This window comes from Rhincodon typus, chromosome 1 (assembly GCF_021869965.1).
Source record: "Rhincodon typus isolate 14 chromosome 1, sRhiTyp1.1, whole genome shotgun sequence".
Classification (NCBI taxonomy): Eukaryota; Metazoa; Chordata; class Chondrichthyes; order Orectolobiformes; family Rhincodontidae; genus Rhincodon; species Rhincodon typus.
This window is the reverse complement of record NC_063332.1, coordinates 116,487,971-116,512,827: the sequence shown is the minus strand read 5'-3', so window position 1 is coordinate 116,512,827 and position 24,857 is coordinate 116,487,971. Positions and strand designations below refer to the sequence as shown.

The window sequence follows — 24,857 nt, the reverse complement described above, 5'->3', positions numbered from 1 at the left end:
AACTATACCAACTGTTAACTATAATGTCACAAGTGCAAAACCTCAAAAAGAAAACAAAAGCAGGATTTGGTCTTCTACAGGATTTATCTTCAAAAAGCTAAAAGAAAGGACAGGGAGGAGAGGGGGAAATAACCATTAATACTATCTGCAGTTAACAACTATTCCTTTCCGATAAGTATACATCACATACACCAACCCATTTTATCTACACAGATCTCGGGTTCCTCCACTGTTCCAGTAAATCTTTTTGCAAACCTAGCACTCACTTTTCCATAAATTGTCTACCTAGACATTGAGTTTAAACAACTACTTCTTAGCCATCATTCGCATTTCCTCAGGCAGTAAGTGCTGGTGAAAGGAGGGAAGAAGATACAGCTGGTAACTTGGATAGTGATCCCTCCTGGTACTCGGCAGGCAGAGTGGTCCACACCGCCTGTCCCTCACACTGCCACATTCCTGGGGTGTGGAAACCTTTTCCCACTTTGCACGATTATCTAGGTTTCCCTCTCACCGACTTGCAAAATGCCCTTAAAGAAATAGTTTAATTCATTTGATATCTCACAACTATGTCCAGATAAACAAATAGGTATTGAAGTTAAACCTATTACAAGCTCATAAAACTGTCAAACAAAATGAGTAGTTCTCTTCACAGCTTACACATGACTCAAGCAGTTGCATCCATTAGTGAGTGCTGGAGCTCAGCCAGGTATTTATCTCTTCAATCTTCTCATCCACAGGAATTTTTTTTAAAAAAATCATTTTTCAATTGCAGTATGATTATCAGCAAATTCAGGCACTATCATGTGAGCTTTCTTAAAAGAGAATTTTGAGTAGAAGTGAATAGTATGAACATTTTCAAGATATGTCAGTGTCAGGCTCTTGAATTCTATAATTAGCATTACTGGGTGAATAGTCATGCAGGGTCCGGGGGGAGCACCAGAAATGAGGTGTTGTGCGAGAGGCACCAAGAGAGGAGAGGAAGACCTGAGTCAGCATGGGAAGGTAAGGAAGTGACAATATTGATAAGTGGGGACATGAAGGTGAGGATCGAACCATGATTGGAACTGGGCCAATGTCAATGGAGATGCTTTTTAACCTGCTCTTCTCTCTGTTGCTGCATTCATCTGCCTCTGGCAACGGTAGCCCTGACACGAATCTGTACTCAACATACGTTAAAATTCACATCAATTGCCTGACTTTCCAAAGTCAGGGATATGAATGGCTAGACTCAAGCTTCCCAAACACAAGATCAGCCCATGTTATCACAATGGCCAACATCTAACACAAATGACTGACTATCTACATTCTGTGCATGTAAAATATTGACCTCTTTCTATTCCAAGAACACAGAATTAGCATCATTTAATTGCCATATTGATTCCAAGGATTAACTGCTTTTTCAACAGCAATTACTAAAGTGCTTCTGCCTCAAGGGCAGATTCCAGCTTTTATTTCCAATTAAAATCATGTTAAAAACAAGGTCAAATAAGCTGAACAACGTACCATGTAGCTTTACCATAAAACAAAAAAAAAAGCCAGAAATTCACAGGAATTTTAAAGGTAAATCAACAGGGTTCACATCATCCACCTTTCAAGGCTGACTATAACTTGGAAGTCCTCGTCAGCAGACTTAGCAATCAACAAAATCAATTGTTCAAGCAAGACCTTCCTCTTTTCTACCCTTATAATGCTGTCAGATACTCAAGTTATGCCTAGCATTTTAATAATCTGAGCAATGAATGAATTGATCCAAGCCTAAAAAATATATCTTTCACATGTGCTTGTAAATGTCTCCATTATTATTGGCTCGATGTTTGTTTTCTAATTATTTAACAAGTCAGGTTTCAATGTTTTTCTTTCCCTTGAGATTTCAGACTCTACCTTAACATTAGGCCTATGCTGCAAACTTTAATTCACAATCCTGCAATTTCTTTTTAAAATGTGATTTGATTATTCAAGCTTTTCATTTTCTGCTTGCCTGACTGAAAATTCTGCGATGGGATTGGCAGATTGGACAGCTTGATGACGTCATGCCAGCATGGTTAAATTCTCTCGTTGGAGATAGTCATTGCCCCACACTTGTGTGGCGCAGATTTTTGAGGACGGCTTTCTTCGAGGTCATTGGTGAATTCAGTCCGTCACTTTTCCATTGACCAGAAAACTGAACATATCCAAGTGAACCTACAGATCAAAACTGACAAATTCTTCGACACAACATTAACAAATCCACACAGGTATGGACGCAAAAAATTATACACGGTACAGATCTTTCAGAGAACAACAAAATAAATCCAGGCTCCCGAATGCTGAACTAGGAGCGGCAGCTGAGCGATCTGAACTGCTCTTAAATTGAGAAAGCTGACCAACCTTTACTGTTCTTTCAAAAAAAAAAACAAAGAACTAAAGATGCTGGAAATCAGAAATAAAAACAGAAATGCTGCCAGAGTTGCTGAGTTTTTCCAACAATTTCTGTTTTTGCTTCACTGTTGTATGTAGGTCTGAAAGAGTTAATGTTGAGCAATGCCACAAGCAGCACCTATTGTGATGATTTCACATGGACTGTGGGAAATAAAAGCTTAGGATCTCAGAGGTGTACGACTTAATATGCAGATCCTCTTCATTGATATGATATGCATCTCTACAGAGACAACATTACCTCTAACTAGTTGCAAATGTGCATGATTAAATGACTTCTTCTTCAGCAGAAATAGATGAGCAAGTGGTTTTGCTCTCCAACCTACTAGGCCAGAGACACCCTGGACATGCCTGCACTTCAACATGATGTGGCACCAAACCTACATGATGGTGAGATGCATGCTCAGCTGAGCTGCACACATGCAACATCCACATTCTACCTTCCAATAAACCCAAGGTCGTCCAAGAGTCTGCTGTCTGCAACAAAACGGAGAGTGTATCTGGCCCGAGTAAACTGGGGATGATATCCCATAGGCAGAAATTCAACACAGCAACAAGGAGCTTGTTAATGAAGAGATTGATTGGGTAACGTCTAGGAACATTCCCAGCGGAGGTGGTAGGACAACCAAAATGAGAGCTCTCTGGATGATGGAATGAGAGTAGAATGCAGCCAAAAAAAGCAGCATTTGATAAATTTCATAGTTTGCTAATATAAGGAAGAAACAGGCTGAATATTAGATGTATAAGGCACTAGCACGAAAGGGAATAAGAGAGGTAACATGACAATTCAAGAATTGTTGGGAGCCAACATGGATGGAATCCAAAAGACTTCTAAGAGCAATTTAATAGCAAAGGTGTTGTCAGAGGGACAGTGAGACCAAGGACCAAAAAGAGATAGAAATCATGACTAAAGATACTAAATGAGGACTTTGCATCAGTTTTGGATAAAAAAATCTTTGCCAAAGCTATGGTAAACAAGAAAGTTGTCAGGGTTGTGAATGAAATGAAGATAAAGAAAAAAGGTACTGAGAAAGCGGATATGATCTAAAGTGCTCTGACACATCCGAGATAGTTGAAGGAAGTAAGGTTATATAGTGGATAAGCTGGTTATAAATTTGGCATCTTCTCTGACAATAGGAATGAAGCCACAAAATAGAGAAATGTGAAATATTACACCCTTTTTCAAACTTCCTGAACCGCTGCAGTTCATTTGGTACAGAAAATGCCACAATGCTGCTAAGGAGGGAGTTCCAGGAACAATCATCCAGCAACAATGAAGTAACGACAACGGTTCAAATTTAGGATGGCGAGTGACTTGGAGAAATAATTGCAGGTGTTGAAGTTCCATGCATCTGCTGCCTTTGCACTTCAAGATGGTAGTGGTTGTGGGTTTGAGAGTTAATGTCTAAGGAGCTTTGAAGAATGTCTACAGTGCATCTTGTAGATAGTACAAGCCACTGTTACTCTGGACCAGAAGTGTAAGAAATTGAAAATTTGTGGATGTGGTACCAAATCAACTGGACTGCCTTGTCCAGGATGTTGTCAAACTTCTTGCCAATTGTTGGAGCTGCATTCATCCCGACAAATAGGGAGTATTCCATCACACTCCTGACTTGAGCTTTGTCAACGTTGGACACAGTCTGGGAGTCAGGAGAGAAGTTATACACTACAGGATTCCTAGCCTCTGACCTGCTCTGATTTGATTTGATTTATTGTTGTCAAATGTACCTAAGTACAGTGAAAAGTTTTATTGTGTGCACTGTACAAGCACATCATAACATAAGGTCATACAGATCATAGGGGTGTTCAGACAGTGCGAGGCATACAAGGTTACAGTTGCACAGGAGGTGCACAAAGCAAGATCAACATTAGATTTGAAATTAGAGGTGCCCATTCAGCAGTCTAGTAACAGCAGGGAAGAAGCGGTTCCTGAACCTGCTGGCACATGTGTTTAAGCTCTGTGCCTTCTGACTGGCAGAAGAGGTTGGAAGAGAGAGTATAACTGCAGGGGGCGGGGGTCTTTGATGATGTTGGCTGCCTTTCGCGGAGGGGTGGTTGGCTTGAGAGATGGTCTGGGCTGGGCACACAACTTTCTGTAGTTTCTTACGGTCCTGGGTAGAGCAGTTGCCATACCAAGCCGTTATACATCCAGAGGGAATGTTTTCTATGGTGCAGTATTTATATGGCTAGTCAGTTCAGTTTCTGATCAACAATAATTGCCAGGGTCTTGATGGTGGGGGATTCAGCGATGATAAATGAATATCAAAGAACGATGGTTCAATCTCTCTTATTGAAGATTGTCATTGCTTGGCGCTTGTGTGACACGAATATTAGCTACCACGCCTAGCCCAAGTCTAGATATTATCCAGATCTTGTTGCATTTGGCCATGGACTGCTTCAGTATCTGAGGAGTTGTGAATGGCACTGAACATTGTGCAATCGTCGGCGAACATACCCACTTGTGACCTTATGACGGAGGGAAGATCATTAATGAAGCCGCAGATGATGTCTGGGTTAAACAAAATTGCTTAGAATCCCTCTATTCCAAAGCTTCTACTTAATGGGAAAATGTGCAGGACTATGGGAAAAATAGCAAGCAAGTGTCCAACTCTTTCAAAGAGCTGACAGACGCAAATGAGTGAGAGAGCAAGAGCGAGAGCATGAGAGAGAGAATGAAGGACTTTACTGCCACTTGGTTTTACAGTAAGAGTACAATAAAATACAATGAAAAGCATTCATCTGTCACCTCAATTCGGCGTCATTTTGAATAATTTAAGAATAAGGAATGCAAAAGAAAAAACAAAGATATAGCTTAAAGAGAGTCCATTAGTCCTGAGCAAGGTTATCACCATCAATGGCGCCTGCACCATCATCCCTCCTCCACTGCTCTGCTGCTGTCTACAACAGCCCCCAACCAAAGTCAAAGTTGCCAATCTGCAGGCACCATCTTTCTTCACTGGGCTGACACTCCTGTGCCATAGTATCACCGCTGCCTGCTCAGACCAATCAAGGCAGACTCACATCTCTTGCTGCTGGACCCACCTCAATGTTGCGGTGATGCCCTTCTGCCAGTGCTGGTCCCAACCAACAACAAACTCGCCAATTCTCAGGCACCACCTTTTGCTGCTGGGCCTACCTCGCCAACATCGCCTCTGCTGATGTAGCAGCTGCCAATTCCAATGCCAGGTCCTGTGCTCACCCCAGATAAACTAAGGGAGGGCTCACACGAGGTCTGTGCTGGGCCCGTTCAAGGTGCAAATGATATCCTTCTGATCTATAATGATTGTACAATTTTATATTGACTTTTGTTCTGCATTCTTGTGGAACCTCTATAGTCAGCAAGAAAACCCTCAAAGTAGTCTGCCCTGCATCCAGATTTCAGCAGAAAACCTGAAAGCGGTCAGTCAATCATTCATAAAGCATACAGGAAAATACAGGTGTCGTGCATCAGCTAGGCTTGGTGGTTGGACTGTGTGCTGGATTCGTCACATCACCAAAGTGATGGTACGGGTGAAGTGGAATAGGAACAATTTGAGAATCTTAAAGACAAATTCCCAAAAATAGGTAATCCTACCTCCTCACAAAGGGAGTACGGGCATATCAGTCAAACGCAGGAAAATTCAAGCTACTGCCTTCTGTATTTAAAAATAGGAGTCCAATACGTTCTTGGGGTGGAATGAATTTCACACAATGTGCATCTAAAGATGATGTAGGAATGTTAGATGACTCATCCTCCCAAAATAACAAGAGAGAAACAAATCAAATAAGATGCAGGAGTAACAAGGTGTAGAGCTGGATGAACACAGCAGGCCAAGCAGCATCAGAGGAGCAGGAAAGCTGACGTTTCGGGCCTAGACCCTTCTTCAGAAAATGACCTCAGTTATACTTTGCCTTTTTAAAAGCTGAAGCTCTGAAGCCACTGTAACACTGTGTTGCTGACGCAATTCTAAAAAATTCTAAATTCCTTCAGTTTTTAATTCTAAATAATTATAAACTCCAATCCAACTGCACCATTTTTTGAAATACAAATCTAAATTCACTTTCCTCACATACCATACTGTATCCGCTGTTCCCATTGTGGCCTCCTCTACATCAGGGAAACCAAGCGGAGGCTTGAAGACCACTTTGTGGAATACCTACGCTCGGTTTGCAACAAACAGGTGCACCTCCCAGTCGCGAACCATTTCAACTCCCCCTCCCACTCCTCGGACGACATGTCCATCCTGGGCCTCCTGCAGCGCCACAACGATGCTACCCGAAGGTTGCAGGAAAAGCACCTCATATTCCGCTTGGGAACCCTGCAGCCTAATGGTATCAATGTGGACTTCACAAGCTTCAAAATCTCCCCTTCCCTGACCACATCCCAAAACCAGTCCAGCTTGTCCCCACCTCCCTAACCTGTCCTTCCTCCCACCTGTCCCCTCCTCCCACCTCAAGCCGCACCCCCATCTCCTACTGCTAGCCTCATACCGCCCCCTTGACCAGTCTGTCCTCCCTGGACTGACCTATGCCCTCTCTAACTCCCCACCTACACTCACCTTTACTGGCTCCATCCCCGCCTCTTTGACCTGTCTGTCTTCTCTCCACCTATCTTCTCCTTTATCCATCTTCTATCCACCTCCCCCTCTCTCCCTATTTATTTCTGCAACCATATCTGATAACGTTGATTCTGCGCATTTTTGGCACCTTAAGTAACAGAATTCACAAGACAGGAAGAAATCTATCAACTAAACTTTAGTCCAATGTGTCATTTGTTCAAAACATTGTAGACCATGCTATCTTATCAGTGGACCCAAGCCTGCTTTGATGTGCCAGAAACGTGTGCTTGCCTCCCGAGCAACCCAAGGGTATATTTGTAAGTGAACACTGGAATATATACTAATCATCAAATACAGCACGTGTCTATAAAAGGTTAAGATGGAGGTTATTAGATTCTGAACTGAAATAATCAAAACTCCTGAATTCTAGCTAAGCTTGCATAACTGGCAGTCTCATGAGATTTGTTTTAAAAAACAAAAATCAATCCGACAGCCTGGCAGCCCAACCCCTTCCCATTTTGCATCCTACATACATGGCACCCCAGCCCACCCTGCTCATCTGATGCCCTAACCCTTGCCCAGCTGGCACTAGTTATCTGACACCATACCTCACTTGGCAGCCCACTAACCTTACCCTTAGCATCCCAGAACCCTAACATCGCCTTTATAAGATGTGAGATAAAGGAGCAGAATCAGACCATTCGGCTCTCTTGTACATATCCTTTGACAGCAGCTGTCAACGTGGCCGAGAGGACCTTGAAGAATGAAAGCTGGCCGTGGGTCACATTCCCCAAACAGTTCTGTACCACAAAGCAGCTGGCCAAATGCAAGTACGGCCCCACATTACTGAGGGATCAGAATCCCCTCTCAGAAATATATAGCTTCCTCTGTTTAGGGAGCCAGAAAACAGGGCCAAAGCAATAAGCTGTATGAGGAGATTGCTGCTCCTCAGGAAATTTGGCCCAACTTTGTGTTGCAGAAGACATTTTCAGCTTCAGCACGGAGACCAGAGAAACAATAAGTAAAACAGTCGGATCTGTACCTCCAGAGACAAGAAAACTGACAGCTGTTGTTACTGTCAAGCATCCTCTGGTCCCTCCCAGATTTAAGGCAATTACCCACTGCTTCAGGCTCTCTGCACCATGTGTTAGATGAATAGAGTTGCTAGCCACCTGTAATATTACATGAATATTATAGTGTTGCTTTGTAGCATGGTTTGCATAATTAATACTCTATTTATTTCATACAAGATGTATTACCATGGAATCTAAAGTTTATTGAGGACAAAGGCTGACTTCAGTGGTCTAAGATATATGGAGCATTTCACTGAAGCTCTCAAACTAAAAACTTAAAGTAAGCATACACCACAACAGGTATGTTACCGCTTGCGATCTCGAATGTTCAGAGTGCAATAGCGACTAACTGTGAACGTAAGAGATGATGCACATTCCCTGCAGGATTTGTACCTACTGTTGAAGTCGATGGTCAATATCCTAACCATCATTCAAGCAAGCACAGTGGGATTCCAGGTTGGACCATCAATTTGTGTATTTGCAATGAACTGCAGATTCAGTGGGCAGGAGTTACCCATGGGTTTTCAAGGCCTGAATGGTTTCCAGAGCTTACACTTGATGGGAGTTACATTAGAGGAGCTACGTACCAATTATAGAGTCTGCTGACTCACAGAGATGGGCACTGCTCAGGCAGATGGGGAAACATGAGAATTCCTCACAGTGGAGGCACTTTCAGGGGTTCAAAATAATTACATTTTCTGAATTTGCCTTTGCCAAGGGTGCATTTATGGGATGTTACTATATTCGAAAATTTACTGCTTAGTAGTTAAATAATCTATTATTGTTAACTCTTCCAATAGAGTTAAGTTATTCCAATTGCTTCTTTTTCTGGTGGCTTTTAAATATTGTGTCCGAGTAAAGTGTGTTTTGCTTCAAGACTGGTAGTATGACCAACTGAATTGCATCCAGAATGCAATGCCTGGTACTTGCCTCTAAAATAAGAAAAAGTTACAGTTTAGGCTATCTTCTAAATGCTTTGAAGGGGTTCAGCCTGGTCCATAACAAAAGGACTTGAGGGGCAACTCTTTTGTTTTTTTTTGGTACACAGAGTGTGGTTCATATGTGGAAGGAACTGCCAGAGGAAGTGCTGCATGGAGGTACTTGGATAAGTGCATGAATAGAAAAGGTTTGGAGGGACATGGGCCAAACACAGGCAGGTGGGACTAGTTTAGTTGGGGAACATGGTCAACCTAGACGAGTTGAACCGAAGGGTCTATTTCCATACTGTGTAAATCTATGACACTGCTGCACCAAGCAGGTATGTTCCTTCAATTGGTTTCTGACCTGATCAACCAACTGTTTGGAAACCTCCCTGGAGGTGGAAATGCATCAGGGAGCCATCCCAATCCCTCCCATCTGCCTCCATGGGACAGAGAAAATTCTCCCAGTCATTCAATGTTGATCCAAGTTATACCTGAGAATCAAGAAAAGTCAAACAGTTTTTCCCATAAGAAAACACTGCTAAGTTTCAACGCCATCTTTCTCTTGCATATCTCCTAGTACCTGTCAAGGCAGCTCTGGTGTAGGAATGGTCATATTTGATATGGAGAAAAGAAAGTAGAAAATAAAGTCCATTATTCTCAGCTTTAAATAGAAACTATTAGTTCGTTGGTATGCATTTTTTTTTTTGAGTTCCTTAAATAATCTTTCACGGTTCCTATCATGATTGAAAGTGCATTTATCAAACGGCTTTACTGAACTTACTGCTTGGCCATCCCTATCTAAGGAGCATAAGTAAATACAGCAAAATGTCCATCACACTTCATCTTGTCTAAACGGTGAGAAGGGTTTTCATGCACGTTTTCTTAAGGAAATAATTCCTGGACAAAGTTACATGGTTTCCGTAGTATATATTAATCTTTATTCCTCATTTTACATTTCACCAGAATTCAAATTTAGATGGAATGAAGTATTATGGAGAAATTGTCCACAGCTTTTTTCCACTTCAAGTATATTTGAAACATTCATGCAACTTCAATTTATTTTGCATTGTTATTGTTTCATACGATAAAGACTTCTCAAGTCCAAATTGTGAGTGTGATTGTTTAACACAGACAACTCACTGCAGTGATCATTCTAGATACAGATTGTAAAGCTTTTATTTAAAAATGCCCCATCAGGTTTAAACTTGGCTTGATGTCTGGTTACCTTGGACTCTAGCAGAGTTAGATGTTGGACAGGACTACACATTAGGCTGCATGGCTCCTGCTCACACTTCCTCACTGTTGTAGATGTCATGTTGAAGGTGGTGAGGGTGATGCAGCTCTCCTTTGAACTCAATGCAATCTAGGATAACGCTCTCGAGAAGTATGTCCTTCCAGATGCAAGGAGACTAAAATTGCAGAGTATTTCAGGTATGGCTAAGCAATACATCTACTTGAAGCAATGCTTCTTTACTCATTGATTATAATTCTTTTGTAGCAAAACCTGATATACCTTTTGTCTCCATTCTGAAGAACAGTAATTGGACATAAAACGTTAACAACATTTTTCTCTCCACAAAATGCTGCCAGACTTGCTGAGATTCAAGCATTTTCTGTTCTTATAAGATCTTACCTAATTGCTTGTTTTACTTGCATGTGATTAATGTGAAAGGATATCCAAATGCCACAAAATGGAAAGATTTGTTTCTCATCCTTAAAATAAAATGCTGATTTTCTATTTTTCTTACCAAAGCTGATAACTTCAGGTTTCAACACAACACTCCATCTGTTCCAGTTATTCCCATTCATCTAACCTGTCTATATCCTTTTGTAGCCTCTTTACATCCTCTTCACAATTTACTTTCTGTACAACTTTGCATCATCTTACACTTGATCCCTTCATCTAAGTCATTAACACAGATTGTATAGGAGATTCACAATCGCGCCTTGTGGTATCCCACTTGTTACAGCCTGAGAATCACAAAATATCCTCTTTATTCTGTATTTTCTATTTCTGCCTGCTAACCAGTTCATATTCTACTACCCCTAATTGCATAAGCTCTAATTCTGCCTCAACAACTTGTGTGTCACCTTATCAATACGTTCTGAAAATCCGAATATAGTATGTGTGCTGGTTTCTGCTTAGCCATTCTACTCGTTACATTGTCAGAAAAAACAACAGCATTGTCAAGTACTATCTTTGTTGCAATCTTGTTATCTCTGCTCAACCATGTTATGATTTTCTGAGAAGCTTGTTACCACATCACTAATTTATAGGCTCAAACATTCTGCCAACTACACAGGTAAGTTTACAGTTTGCCACTCTCTTTTCCTCCTTTCTTAAATGTTTGGGATCTATTCGGAATGGGAGGTCAATAACAATGCACCCACCTACTATCTCAGCAGCAATTGCGGTTTAAGCCTTAGAATGCAAATCATCAGGACCAGGGGAAATGTCATAATGACATGCCATTAATTTCTCACGGTCTAATCTTTCCTTATCTTGACTTCCTAGGTTTGTACTTGGAAAGGCAAGGACTGATTAGAGATAGTCAACATAGCTTTGTGCGTGGCAAAATCATGTCTCACTAACTTGATTGAATTTTTTGAAGTAGTAATGAAGAGGATTGATGAGGGCAGAGCAGCAGACGTAACCTATATGGACTTCAGTAAGAGGTTCCACGAGGTTCCTCGTGGTAGGCTGGTTAGCAACATTAGTTCGCATGGAATACAGGGAGGACTAGCCATTTGGACACTAAACTGGCTCAGAGGTAGAAGACAGAGGATGGTTGTAGTGATTGGGACCAGGTGGACCTCACTGACTATGAGGTCATTGATCGGGCCCATCAGGAAACCCTCAGCCGACCAATAAAACCAGGAGATGAGAATCCCCTCAGTTTGAGAATTGACTGAGCTGGTTGGCCACAGCCAGTGTATTGTACACTAGTAAATAAAGGGTGACTTGGTGACAGGACCCAGCCTCTGTGCAGTTTTTTTTCAGTGGTGATGGGAGAAAACTGGACCTGCCTGTCAACTTTTCACTTGTAGCTGTCACCTTGGAGTTGGGGTAAGTATTTCTGGCACTATGCCTTTACTTGGGAAGCTTGACTCATTTGACTCTGCTTTTGAAGACTGAGTGCAGTGTTTGAAAAAAAGAGAGACATTTTTTTCTGGGCAAACAACGTTGTGTTAGATGAAAAACTAGGAGTAATCCCTCTGACAGTGTGCGGACCCACACCATTTTTAGTTATACAGGGCTTAACTTTCCCCGAGACACCAGACACTAAAACCTTCCAAGAGTTTACAGAGTTGGTTAAGGAATACTACAACCCCAAAACACCTCTAATGCTGAGACAATATCAGTTTTATTTGGCTGTTTGAGAACCGGGGGAATCTGTATTGGGGTTTTTGACAACGTTGAGACGACTGGCAGAGGCATATGATTTTGGGTTAACACTGAATGAGATGCTGACAGACCGTTTGGGATGTGGGATTAATGACATCACCATGCAGAAATGCCTACTAGCTGAAGTCCAAATGGACTTCAAACAGGCACCACAACTGGCATTATCATTAGAAAATGCACAAAGTGGAGCATGGTAGCTACAGGGTATCCCAATGGAAGTGGACTCCCTCACCTCCCCGTGTGAGCTTGCGGAACACCACTGGAGTGTAGGTGATCGCAACGCCTCACACAGGGCATGTCCTGAGCAGCGGGACCTTAGGCTAACTCACAGCAGAACCCATAACAAGGCCGAGCCTTGTCCAGGGGGCTAATCAATTCCTCAGGATCTGGGCTGACAAGCTGTTGTAGCTGCTGCAGGTATGTGGACTCAAGGCAAAGGAGTCCTACAAGGACTGACTTGAGTAGGAAGACTCGGAGGCTGGTATCCAAGAGAGGGCACACCCCGGAAAGTTCCCGCACACAAGGGCTGGAACAATTAAGTTGCTTAGTGACACCCAAATCGAGCCAATTAAAATTGATGTTTGGTTACATAGCTCCCATGGAGGTTGATATCAAACTGGCCCAGTTCCTTTTTGAACACAGGACCACCCCACACGCAACAGGGATAGCTCCAGCAGAGATGCTGATGGGGAGAAGACTCCGCAACAGTTATTTCCAGACCTGGGAGGGCAGGGGTTGAAATGGCAGAGGAATGCCAATGCAGGCCAAATGCCTCCTCTAAGCGAGAGAGTGAATTTAATTCAGGGGATGAAGTTTGGTGCCAGATCCATGGAAATGGCCCTATATGGGTACCAGGCAAGTTGACGTGAGGTCAGGTCCCATCACTTACAAAGTTCAGGTACGTGATAGAGTTGTAATATTCCTTAAACAACTCTGTCCTTGGTTCCCCAATATGTCAAAGGCCTTTTCTGCACATTCTACTGTGAAGACTAAAGCAAAGTGTTTCTTTGATGCCTATGCTACTTCCTTATTCATCATTATAATCTTACTTGTCTCTGCCTCTAATGGACCACTTTCAATCACTACTTCCTACTTACATAGCCATAAAATAATTTTTAATGTCTCCTGCTTGTCTACGTTCACTCCTTTGTCTGCTTCCTGAATAACTTCTTGGTACTCTTTTGTTGAATTCCAATACCTTTCCAACCCTCTAGCTTCCTACTCTGTTGGGCAACAGCTCTTCCACTCAATTCAATCCCTATCCTCTCCGGTTTGTCACGGATGGACCATTTTTTGTGAAATTTTCGTGGCTTAATGTGGCATTTATTTGTTGCAACTTATGTATTAATTCTTTACATGATAGCCATTGCTTGACTACTATCATATCTTTTAATTTTCTTAGATTTAAAGATCCTAGCTCTGGACTCTTTCAATCTCAAAGTAAAATTCCATCACATGGTCACCCTTCCTTAAGAGCTCTTTTCCCACAGAGGTTTTAATTAATCCTTTGTCACTGCTTAATAACTAAGTTCAAAATACATTATTCCATGGTTAGTTCCTTGACATGCCAATCTAGCAGACTAAACATACATTCCATGACCCACTCTCACTGTGGTACATCATTACTGATTTTTTTTGCCCAGTTTATATAGCCGTTAAGTTCTATAATTACTCTGTTACTCTTAATACATGCATGTCTAATTTCCCAATTTATATCCAGCCATGCAATGCAACCACTGTTAGATGGCCCATAAAAAAAACTCTCACCAATATTCTCCGAACATTGTTTTACCGAATTTAATTCTTCACTTTCAATCCAACAGCCTGCCTTTCCACTGTCTTTCTGCTGTTCTTAACAAATCTATCCCTGTTCCTTTGCCCCTCTGCTTATCTCTTCTGACAATTAAGTTATCCTCAAATATTTAGCTCCAAATCTCGGCCACTTTGCAACCATAATAGCTATTATTAGAAATTCACAGAGTTGATCTGTCTGTGCTGTCATTTCATCTAATTTGTTGAAAATGCTTGGCACATTCACATATAATAAACTGATAGAGAAACCTCATGTTGCTCCAAATGAGGGTGGGAAATTGCTGTTTTTGCGCAAACAGGTAGCACATTTTGATTTTTCCCTTTAGCTCTGCACGACTTCCGGCCAAAAACTGTAAACTGTTTACACATTAATTGCCATGAGCATGAACATATTACATTATTAAAGTAAAATTCAATCCATCAATAGATTTTTATCTCCTATATTTAAAATGTTAGGACACTGTAGCTAGTCCATTGTCTTAAATGGACCCTTTTTACTTTATCAAAAAGGTATAAAAGTCTGCGGCACTATATAGGTTCCTAACATGAACAGCTCACCCTAGCATTCTACTGGAAGAAGGGAATCTTTCATAATACCTAGGCACAGAAACATGTTGCACTCCATGAACACATACTATTATCACTAATAGTCAATATTTGTATATAACACAGAACACATTAAGTCAAGCACAAAGACCACACTGGAAACACTATACAACAATTCTGTTTAATATAGTTTGTGCAGCTGCTTTTATACAATACATTTGAAAATGTGCAACTTAAAGAACACACCAATGATTTTAATGATCATATTGCTAGACTTATCCATGAGCAAACAGCATTAAAAAAAACTCAACAACAAAATGTTCTCTTTAAAAACAGCATAGTAAAAGAACTGAGTCTGCTTTATTGCTTTGCATATAATGTTTTCAAACTTGATTACCTCACCAACCATAGAATATCAAGTTTGCACAATTTGCATTATGCAAAATTGAAAGTAGCACAGCTATATTTAAAATATTAAACCAACTTCCTGTAGACATATCACACCACTGCTAAATATCCTGTCGTTAGCAAAAACAATTCCAGCACGAACCATTCTTAGTCGCACACAAAATAGTACACATTAACACACTAAGAAGATAAGGCCTTTTAAATGTAAGAAGTTGCAAATAGTGCCAGTATGTGACAGAACTTACATATTACAGTACATAATAACATTTCCCTTCACACACGGAGGCTCTATAAAACTCAGATTGTGCCAAGAGATAGTAGGGAAATTGACAAAAAGTTTTGATAAAAAGAGGTAGGTTTTAAGGAGCATCTCAAAAAGGAGTAAAAGTTTTAGGAGGGAATTTTAGAACTTAGGGCCTTGGCATTCGAACGCTTTGACGTCAATAGTGGAGCAATTAAAGTTGGGAACGTTCAAAAAGCCAGGATGTTGTGGGGCTGCAAGAGATTTCCAAGATAAGGAAGGACAAGGCTGTGGAAGGGATTGTAAAACATTGATAAGAATTGCTTTAAAATGAGGTTTCTTAACTGAGAGATATTATAGGCCAGTAATCACAGGGGTAAGTGGGTGATAGGCACAGGATATGAGCATGGGCAGAGTTTGAGGGCCTCAGAATTATATCTGGGGAGATCAGACAGGAGTGGGCTGGAATGTACAAGTCTGGAGATATCGAAGCTTTGAAGCTTAAGCTGAGGCAGGGACACAGTCGGGAGATGATACACAGCTGGATTGGGCAATCTTAGAGATGATATTTTGTGGCAAGCTACACCACACATTGCTACTGAACAAACTTGCAGAAATTTCTACTTGCTGGTACCTGATGGCATGGTTGGTGAAGTTTATTTCTCTTCGTTTGTTCATATCCTTCATGAGATGTGGGCATCACTGACAAAGAAGCATTTACTGCCCATCTCTAGTTGCAATTCACAACGGAGTAGTTTGCTAGGCCAGTGCAGAGGGCAAATAGATGTGAACTACATTAAAGTGGGCCTGGAATAAAGGTGTCCTTGCTGAAAGGGCATGTGAACCAGCTGGGGTTTCATCACAGTTGGGCAATTATTACTGATACTCACATTTTGTACAAACTTATTTGATGGACTAGATGCTGTTTTGGGATTTGAATTTGTCCAGCACTCCATGGATTGCCCATTCAATGACATAACCAGCAAGCTTCCATTCCTGGGATTTTTACATGAGCAGGGAAAGCAGTACGCAAACATCACGTAAGAGCCACAGTTCTAAAATCCTGCACTTACCATACTCCACAATTGCAGGATCTCACTCCACAACACACTTTCTAAACAAAAATACTTTGTGCAATTCAAAAAGAAAGTCCCTTACACCCCCACAAGCAAACATTTTATAAAACAGTTCAGACTGCAATTGCAGCTAATCCAAAAAATTGTAACAAATAAAGTCTGATATATGCAGAAACCTACTGACCAAAATCCTACCCCATCTGGAAGCTTCTATAATTCCATGGATGATGACTAGGAAAGGTCAGTGAAAGTTCAAGTTGACAATGGAATAAAAAACTACTTGAGTTTCCATACAATACAGTAGTCACTACAGTTCAGAAGTACTCTCAATGTGAAACACTGAGATTCATGAAGAAAGCGAAAGATATTATATACTCCAAGTTCTTGCTTACTTTAGCACAAACATACCAGTATAAGTTTTGCACCTCATGCAGCAGAAACAGATTTAGTGAGAAAATGCTCAAATAGTTTAGACAACCAACTCATTTAAATTGTGCTCAACAAAGCTGAAGAAGCTGGGGAAACCACAAGACGCTTCAGGGTAATTTTCAGATTTCTCACTTCTGGCAGAGGATCTAGCCAATTCAGAGCTCACAGCAAAATGTTCCTGCTCATGTTGTGTGCAGTTTTGTTGCCTTGTTTATGTTGCTAGAAAACCATGAGCAATTCAGGCCCAAATGGGCTGTCCAATAAAGAAGACAAGATACGTAACCTGCATTGTAAAGTTGGAAAATGATCCTAAATGTTTTCTGTTACGTGTAAAACAAAATAATGTTGACTTGACAATGTCACTCTTTTTTGGTTTAAACCACTATAAACACCCAAGGAAAAGCTCTATAAAGTTTCCACCTGCCAGGTTGCAAACATCCACGTCAATACCTCCAAATTACTGGTTGTCATCAATAAACTACTCTCATCCTTTTATCTTGGAATCCTTTCCCTAATCCGATACCCACCACCCCCACAGCCCCCCAACTTCCTTGAGAAACAAATATTTCCACATGACGTCCAACATTTAGGCAAAGAAAATTTTCTTCTGATCATTGAATGAGAGAGAGGTTCTTCAATTTTGTACCTACGTTCTTTACTGTGTTGATTACAAGTTAATTGGCTTCCATCTATTCATGCATTGTTATCAATATGATGTTATAAATATATTATGGAACGGTTTTTAAATTCAAGTTGAATGGCGTTGTGAAGATAGTCAGGTGATGTGTTCTGAATTCTGCCCGACAACAAAGCATGGGTGGCTTGCTTACTGCACAGGCCATGTGTTCATGTGAGGCAGCGAGGTGGTGGGGGGTGGAGCAATGCCAGGCGGTAGGTGGGGGGCACAGGGTGCAGCATGGTAACATCTGAAAAGAAAAGGCAAGAGCAACTGAGGCATATTTTCTGTTGCAAAAATTTCATTTGGAAGAAGAGGTGTAGGGGTCTTACGAAAAGACAAAAGGCTGCAGTCAGTGTGGTCAGCAGAGAAGTGTGTATCTCGTTCTGTGCACCACCAGACAGAATGGAGCCAGTGGAGAGGGGAACAAAGAAAGAGAGAAGCATCCTATGATTGTCATACAACTTGCCAGAATGGGAAGTGAATCCACTGGAAGTGTTGTCTCGATTCCTATAAAAAATGCAATCACACAGGGAGCAGCAATGAAGCATAGTTGTGGAGTGGGGTAACCTGCTAAACATTTAAAGGCAATAGTTTAAAGCACTACTAGCCAACTAGGATATGTTTAGTCAACATATTTAATGTAATATTGCATTAAGATCTTTATACTTAATCTTTTTTCAGTTGGTCACTGTGAATTTAAACTTTTTTTTAAAAAAGAGAGTTTAATTATTTTATTTAGCAAATGCAAATCCTGAAAACTAATCTACCTAAACTCAGCAATTAGTTAACTACTATCTGTAAAGTGGCGCTCCTTGGTAAGGGCAGCACGGTGGCTCAGTGGTTAGCACTCTGATGCCTCACAGTGCCAGGGACCCAGGTTCAATTCTAGCCTTGGGTGACTGTCTCCCCACAGATATTCTCCCTGTGGCTGCATGGGTTTCCTTCCCTAGTCCAAAGATGTGCAGATTAGGTGGATTAGCCATGGGAAATTGACCATAGTATCCAGGGATGTGTAGGCTAGGTGGGTTAGCCATGGGAAATGCAGGGTTAGGGGGATAGGACAGGGGAATGCGTCTGGGTGGGATGCGCGTCAGAGGGTCAGTGTGGTCTTGATGGGCCAAATGGCCGGCTCCCACACTGTGGGGATTCTGTGGTAGTGGCTCCATGTGCGTAAGGGATTTGTAAAGAAGCCCCACCAGTGGTGGAGATTGGCTGTGCAGGGCCCTGGTTCATTTTTGAACTAATTAGTAAAGACTGTTTTGACTATGGTTCAAAGCCGAACATTTGACCCAAAAAAAAGGCCATACTTAATGTCAACTAAGCTGGTGTCTGTGAGGGGCGCACATGTAAACAAGTTGTGCTATTCAGAATTTTTTTTATTTTAAAAAGTGATTCAGTCTCTACAGAAATTGGAATGCCCTGATAAGATTTGAAGATGTGTATCAAAACCTATCTCTCCCTCAAAAATTAAGAAAAACTATTATTCACAAAGACAGCCTCACCAAGACAAAACAATGGTTACAATCTGGGATAAAATACCTTTTTTAGCATTATAGTTTGAAACATGGACAGCTCTCACTGTAGGTGTAGTATTCTCGTTTCCAATCTAGTCAAATCATCAGACTTTTAACAAGATACTCTAATAAACTTAGCATTTTTCTCTCAAGAATGCATAGATTTAACATATTGGGAAGTTACAATTCAGGGATTAATAAAAAAGTAATACTTTCACTGATTAAACTTGCTGTACACTGTTTCACGTAGTGCATGTAATTTTTTTCCAGCAACAAACATTTATATATTTAAAAAAAAACAAAATGTGAGCTAACTGCTTCACTACTAGTCAGATCAAATACTGCTATTCTCATCTGCCCAAAGTACATCACTTTAATAATAAAAAAGCATGTGGTAATATTTTGTTCACTTGTTTCTGGTATTTGGTAGAGTGACATTCAGAAACAGTGTACCTCCAATCCACAATTTACTGATAATTTTTTGAAGAATTCACAAGTTAACATGTGCCAATTTTCATATTGGAATGTAGAAACACGAGTAGGCCATTCAAGCCCCGAGCCTGTTCTACCACTCAATGAGACTATGGCTGACCTGTGTCCTAACTCCATATACCTGACTTTGGCTCATATTTGTTTAACATAATTTATCTGCCTCAAATTTAATTAACAACTGATCCAGCATCCACTGCCATTTATGAAAGAGAATTTCAAACATCTACCATCCCTTGTGTAGAAATGCTTCCTAACATCTCTCCTGAAAGGTCTGGCCCTACTTCTCAGACTATAGCCCCTCGTTCTAGGATCCCCAACCAGTGAAATTAGTTCATCTTTATCTATCCTGTTCTTCTCCTATTAATATCTTGAAGACGTTGATCAGATCACCCCTTAATCTTCTAAATTCTACTGAAAACAAAGTTAATTTACCTAATCTGTCATAATTTAATCCCTGAAGTCTCATTCTTATAAACCTACATTCTAACCCCTCCAAGGCCAATGTATCCTTCCTAAAGTGTGGTGTCCAGATCTGCTTACAGTGCTCTGAGTAGGGTCTAACCAGGGTTTTGTACAACTGCAGTACAACTTCTGCATTCTTGTATTCCAATCCCCTAGATAGAATGGCCATCCTTCCATTAGCTTTCTTGATTAAAATATTATGAACAAGTGCAGAAAATAAAGATCTATTAAAGACCTGAACCTCCAAGTCTCTTTGGACATCCACTGCATCTAACTTCACACCAACTAGAAGTACCATGATCTATCCTTATTCAGACCCTAATAGGATAACCTCACACTCCATCTGCCACAATTTTGCCAATTCACTCAGTCTTTATACCCATTTGTAATTTTACGCTATCCACGCTATCTACAATGTCACATTGGAAATGCAGAACCATTATGTTTCATAATGAAATGCTAGTTCTCTGAATTTCCTATAACAGACTGTAAATTCAGCAAAATTTCCCAGCACATATTTATCTTTCTGGCCATATGCCACAATTACAAGTCATTCATTTCTTAAGTACTGCTATCAACTTAGAGCAACGATAAAGCACAAACTTGTCAGGACTTGTGGAACTGACACGTAGTGGCACTAACATGACTTACTATGGATTTAATTGCATTTGTATCTTCAATACTTCATTAAGTCGAAGCAGATCTAAAATGGAAATGATTACTCTTACTATTAATGTAATTCTAGGGTGCAACCTTGGACTTTGCCTCACAGAATTGTGTTTGTATGTTTCTGTAAAATAGATCAATGATTGAGCTTTAGAAAGGATATTTACACAATTGAATCTAAAAGAAAAGTTATTGTTTATTTTTTCTCTCATGAAATATGGCCATCACTGGCAAGGCCAGCATTTGCTGCCACTTCTAACTGCCCTTTAACTAAGGGATATGCTATACTACTTTAGAGTGCAGTTAAGAATCAACCACATGGCTGTGGATCTGCACAGAAATGTGGGCCAGATTCAGTAAGGCTAACAGATTTCCTTCCTGAAGGACGTTAGCGAATCAGTCATTTTTTTTTTTTTAAATATTGCAATCAACAAATATCATGATCTAGCTTTCAATTCCAAATTTTTTTTTATTAATTAACTTTGTTTGAATTCCAATAGCTGCAATGGTGGGATTTGAAAGCATGTCCCCAAAACAATAGCTTGGGCTCCTAGATGACCTTGATATGTATTCAAATGCAAAATTAAAGATGAAACATAAATTAGGAACAGGTCCATTCTATTTAACTTTGAAGTCTGCTCTGATATTTAATTAGAACTGTACCTTGCCTCCATTTATCCACCTTCGATCTACACGTCAGACTACCCTTGCTAACACAAACTAGTCTTGAAAATTTCAATTAGTCCATCATCCACAGCATTTTAGCCCAGAACATTCCACTAACAAAGAGAAAAGTTCAAATTTATGATCTAAAACAGGTATATTGGCTATCCACCTTAGTGAAATTTTTGTTATGGTTTTTTTTAAACCTACTGATGCAGATCAAACAGCCACCCTGGAAGTAGAATTCTGAAACATGAAGGTAGAGTTGCACATAACACCAAAAAAGATATTTAGGCTAAGTAGGAACTCAAATCTATGTACTGCTTATTCACTAGTATTACAAATCTAAATTTTGTTTGCCAGAAAGTCTTTTTTATTTGCAAGAAGATTGCATGCTTTCAACAAGAGCACATCAAAACACACAAAGCTGCAAGTACACACCAGAAATACATCAGGTAACTATTTCTGCACCGAGCATGCTGCCTTAGATCCTGGCTTTTCTGTAATTTTACTACAAATTCTCACTCAGTTATGAATCTATGCTGCAATACATTCACAAAATGTTAAATCATACTTAAGTAAACAAAGAAGACAGCCTTTGTATCTTATGGGCCTCAAGTGCATCAGTTGCACTCTACAAGCTGCAAACTGAACTTTGAAATACATACAGTCATCACGCTGTTCCAGATTTATGTTTCAAGATATATTAGTTATTTCACTCTCATGGTTCAGTTTTTAAAGCCAATGGATCAATTATGCAAAAGTAACACTAAAATAAGGACAATTTAATAGTCTAACTTGTGGGATCCGCCAAAAATAACAGTCAATTTCATTATTATTGAATGGTCAGCTTTCTTGACAAATGGAAACAGCTTGCAGGCCAGAAACGCAGAATTGCAAAGCATGTTTTCAAATGCTCATTCATCTCTTCATGCTGATGGCACTTCTGGTCTCTTCATGCACTCCATTCCCACTAGGGGAGTCCTTAAAGTCCCTCCTACGACTGAAATGCACAAGTAGGCTGAAGTTCTCTAAATGGTTAGTGCAGTGTATATAGACTTCCAAAAGTCAGTTGAAGAAGTGTCACATCATGGGCTTATCAGCAACGTCGAAACCCATTGAAAAAGGGATGGTGGCAGTGCAGAGAAAAAGAAATTGGCTGAATGATAGGAAACTGAGGGCCAGATTTTCCAAGGAGTGGCAATCTCACACCTACCTTTTTTAAGCGAGAGAAGGGAGTTCCACACTTCTGACAGGAGATTCCGCTCAGGTTTCCATCAGAAACGCAATGCTACAATTTCATTCTGACAGTTCATTCCTCTAAAAGGAAGGCACACCTTGCTGCAGGATTTTGCCATTTAAAAGGTCCCAATAGCCAATTTGGCAACAAAAAGGTAAGAACATAATGCAAGTGTGATGTTAGGATGTTGCAAGGGTAGGATGCCAGGGTGGCAGCTGGAGGGGGGGGCAAAGTGCCAATCTGGCCATGGTGTGGGAGTGGAATTAAGTCCGGTGGTGTCAGTGGTGGGGCGGTGCTACACAGGAATATTACATTTTCTGGGCATTTTCTTCGGAGGCTGCTACAATGGGGATTCCAAAGGATTTTAGTGTGCAACAATACTTATACTGGCAGAATGAGTGTCTGGTCAGCAGAAAATACACCTCAAATGAGTTGCAATGAGCAATTGTTTTTTTAAACTAGAGGAAAGAATATAATGCTTTTTCCCATGATCAGTGAAATAGACTAATGCTTTTGTGAATAGATGTGTAGACGTACAACTTGAACTTGGGCTTGTAAATCAGAGATGAAGAACAATTTTGGAATATGATTAACATTAAGGATGATAGTGATACAAAAACAGAACATGAGCAGGAAAGTGGTCTGGGCAGATACAGGATCGATAAAATTTAATTCACAAAAGCGACAGAAGGAGGAGCAATACAAAGTAAAGGGAGTATTTCTAAAGATAAAGGAAGAATGGTGAGAGCCTGCAGTATATTTGCAAAACAAGTCACTGAACGTTTCAGGGTCATTGAGAAAATGGTTTAAAAAAAGTCAAACAGGATCTTGGACTTCATTTGTAAGAATGGATTTTCACAATCCTGATCAGTAACCTAATGGCTGCTGGAGTTCCCACAGTTGCTCTTTCATAAAGATGAGCAAGTTGCAACCAAGCCTGGCCCATTCCTACAGAGGGTGAAAATAACGGCATTGTGGGTTTAATGAGCGTATATCCGGGATGCATTTTCCTTGAATTTTCATGGAGGCAGATGCACTTTAACAGCTGGTGAGCTTTACACCAGCAGCATGGAGGCAGAAATAACGTCAAAAAGTGAAACAGTTTTGCTTCCTTCACAGCTCAACACTAAATGCTAGAAACTGATTGGCTTTCAAGTAAAAGATCAACTTTGTAAACGTGGAACTGTCTGCAGATGAGTTAAACATAGTTATAAATAATGATTTAAAAACTGAACACCTTTTACTCTGTTGAAAGTCTAATATATTTCAGCGCTTTCATGTATTCCATTGAGATATTGATTGGAACAACATTTCAAGTGTCAGTTTTATCAAGGAATTTTATAGACTCTGGTCGAGAATTGCAAAATCTAATTCTTTCAAAATACTTTACAATTTTTTTAAGCTGCTTTGATGAGTCCGATTCTTCATTTGGGGAGTTTTATAAGCTATCTAACTACTTCCAACTATTATTAGAAGAATTGGGAGTTCTGTTCATCAAGTGAAGGTAATGAGAGGAGAGGGTAAAAGGGATTTCAACTGCTAGTGAGGTTCAACTACACATAGCTGAACTGCTGATGGCCTCCGAAGGTCAAAAGGCAAAGTAATTTAGGGAATGGTGGCAGATCTTGCAGTCTGTCCACTCCAACCCCTTCTTGTGCATGGTATAGCCTAGGCACCCAGTAGGTCCTGCCTGCTCCAGTCCAAAAAAGACAGAGGCAGGAATCAGATGGCAGATTAATCCTGCCTCCTCACTGTCTGCTCATTTTTTGTTGATTATTCATTCACAGGATGGGGGTACCACTGGCTAGGCCAGCATTTATTGCCCGTTTCCAGAAAGCAGTTAAAAATCTGGAGTCACATATAGGCCAGACCAAGTAAGGACATCAGTGAACCAGATGGACTTTTTTCTGACAATTGACAAAGGATTCATGGTCATCATAAGGCTCTTATTTCCAGATTTTTATCGAATTCAAATTCTACCACCTGCAATGGGAGGATTTGAACCTGGGTTCTCAGAACTGTACCTGGGTCGCCGGATTAACAAGCTAGCGATAATACCACTGGGCCAGCACCTCCCCACTGCAGCCCAGGAATTGCAATAAATAAATATGGCGCATCTCTGTTAAACACTATTTCAGTCTAAACTGGAACACTGGGCTGAATTTTACGATTTTGCAGCTAATCCAAGTCTCACTGGGTTTTGTGGAGAAGTTTTTCCTGAATAGTAACAAGCTCACCAAATTAACTAACCACCCTGTCCATATGGCATCCTTC

General features: G+C 40.5%; 1 protein-coding gene across 5 annotated transcripts in view; it reads right to left on the bottom strand.

Annotated features, from left to right (window-relative positions):
- LOC109922295 (calcium/calmodulin-dependent protein kinase type II subunit delta) overlaps positions 1-24,857 on the bottom strand; it is a 274,180-nt gene that overhangs the window by 187,035 nt on the left and 62,288 nt on the right. The window lies entirely within an intron of this gene.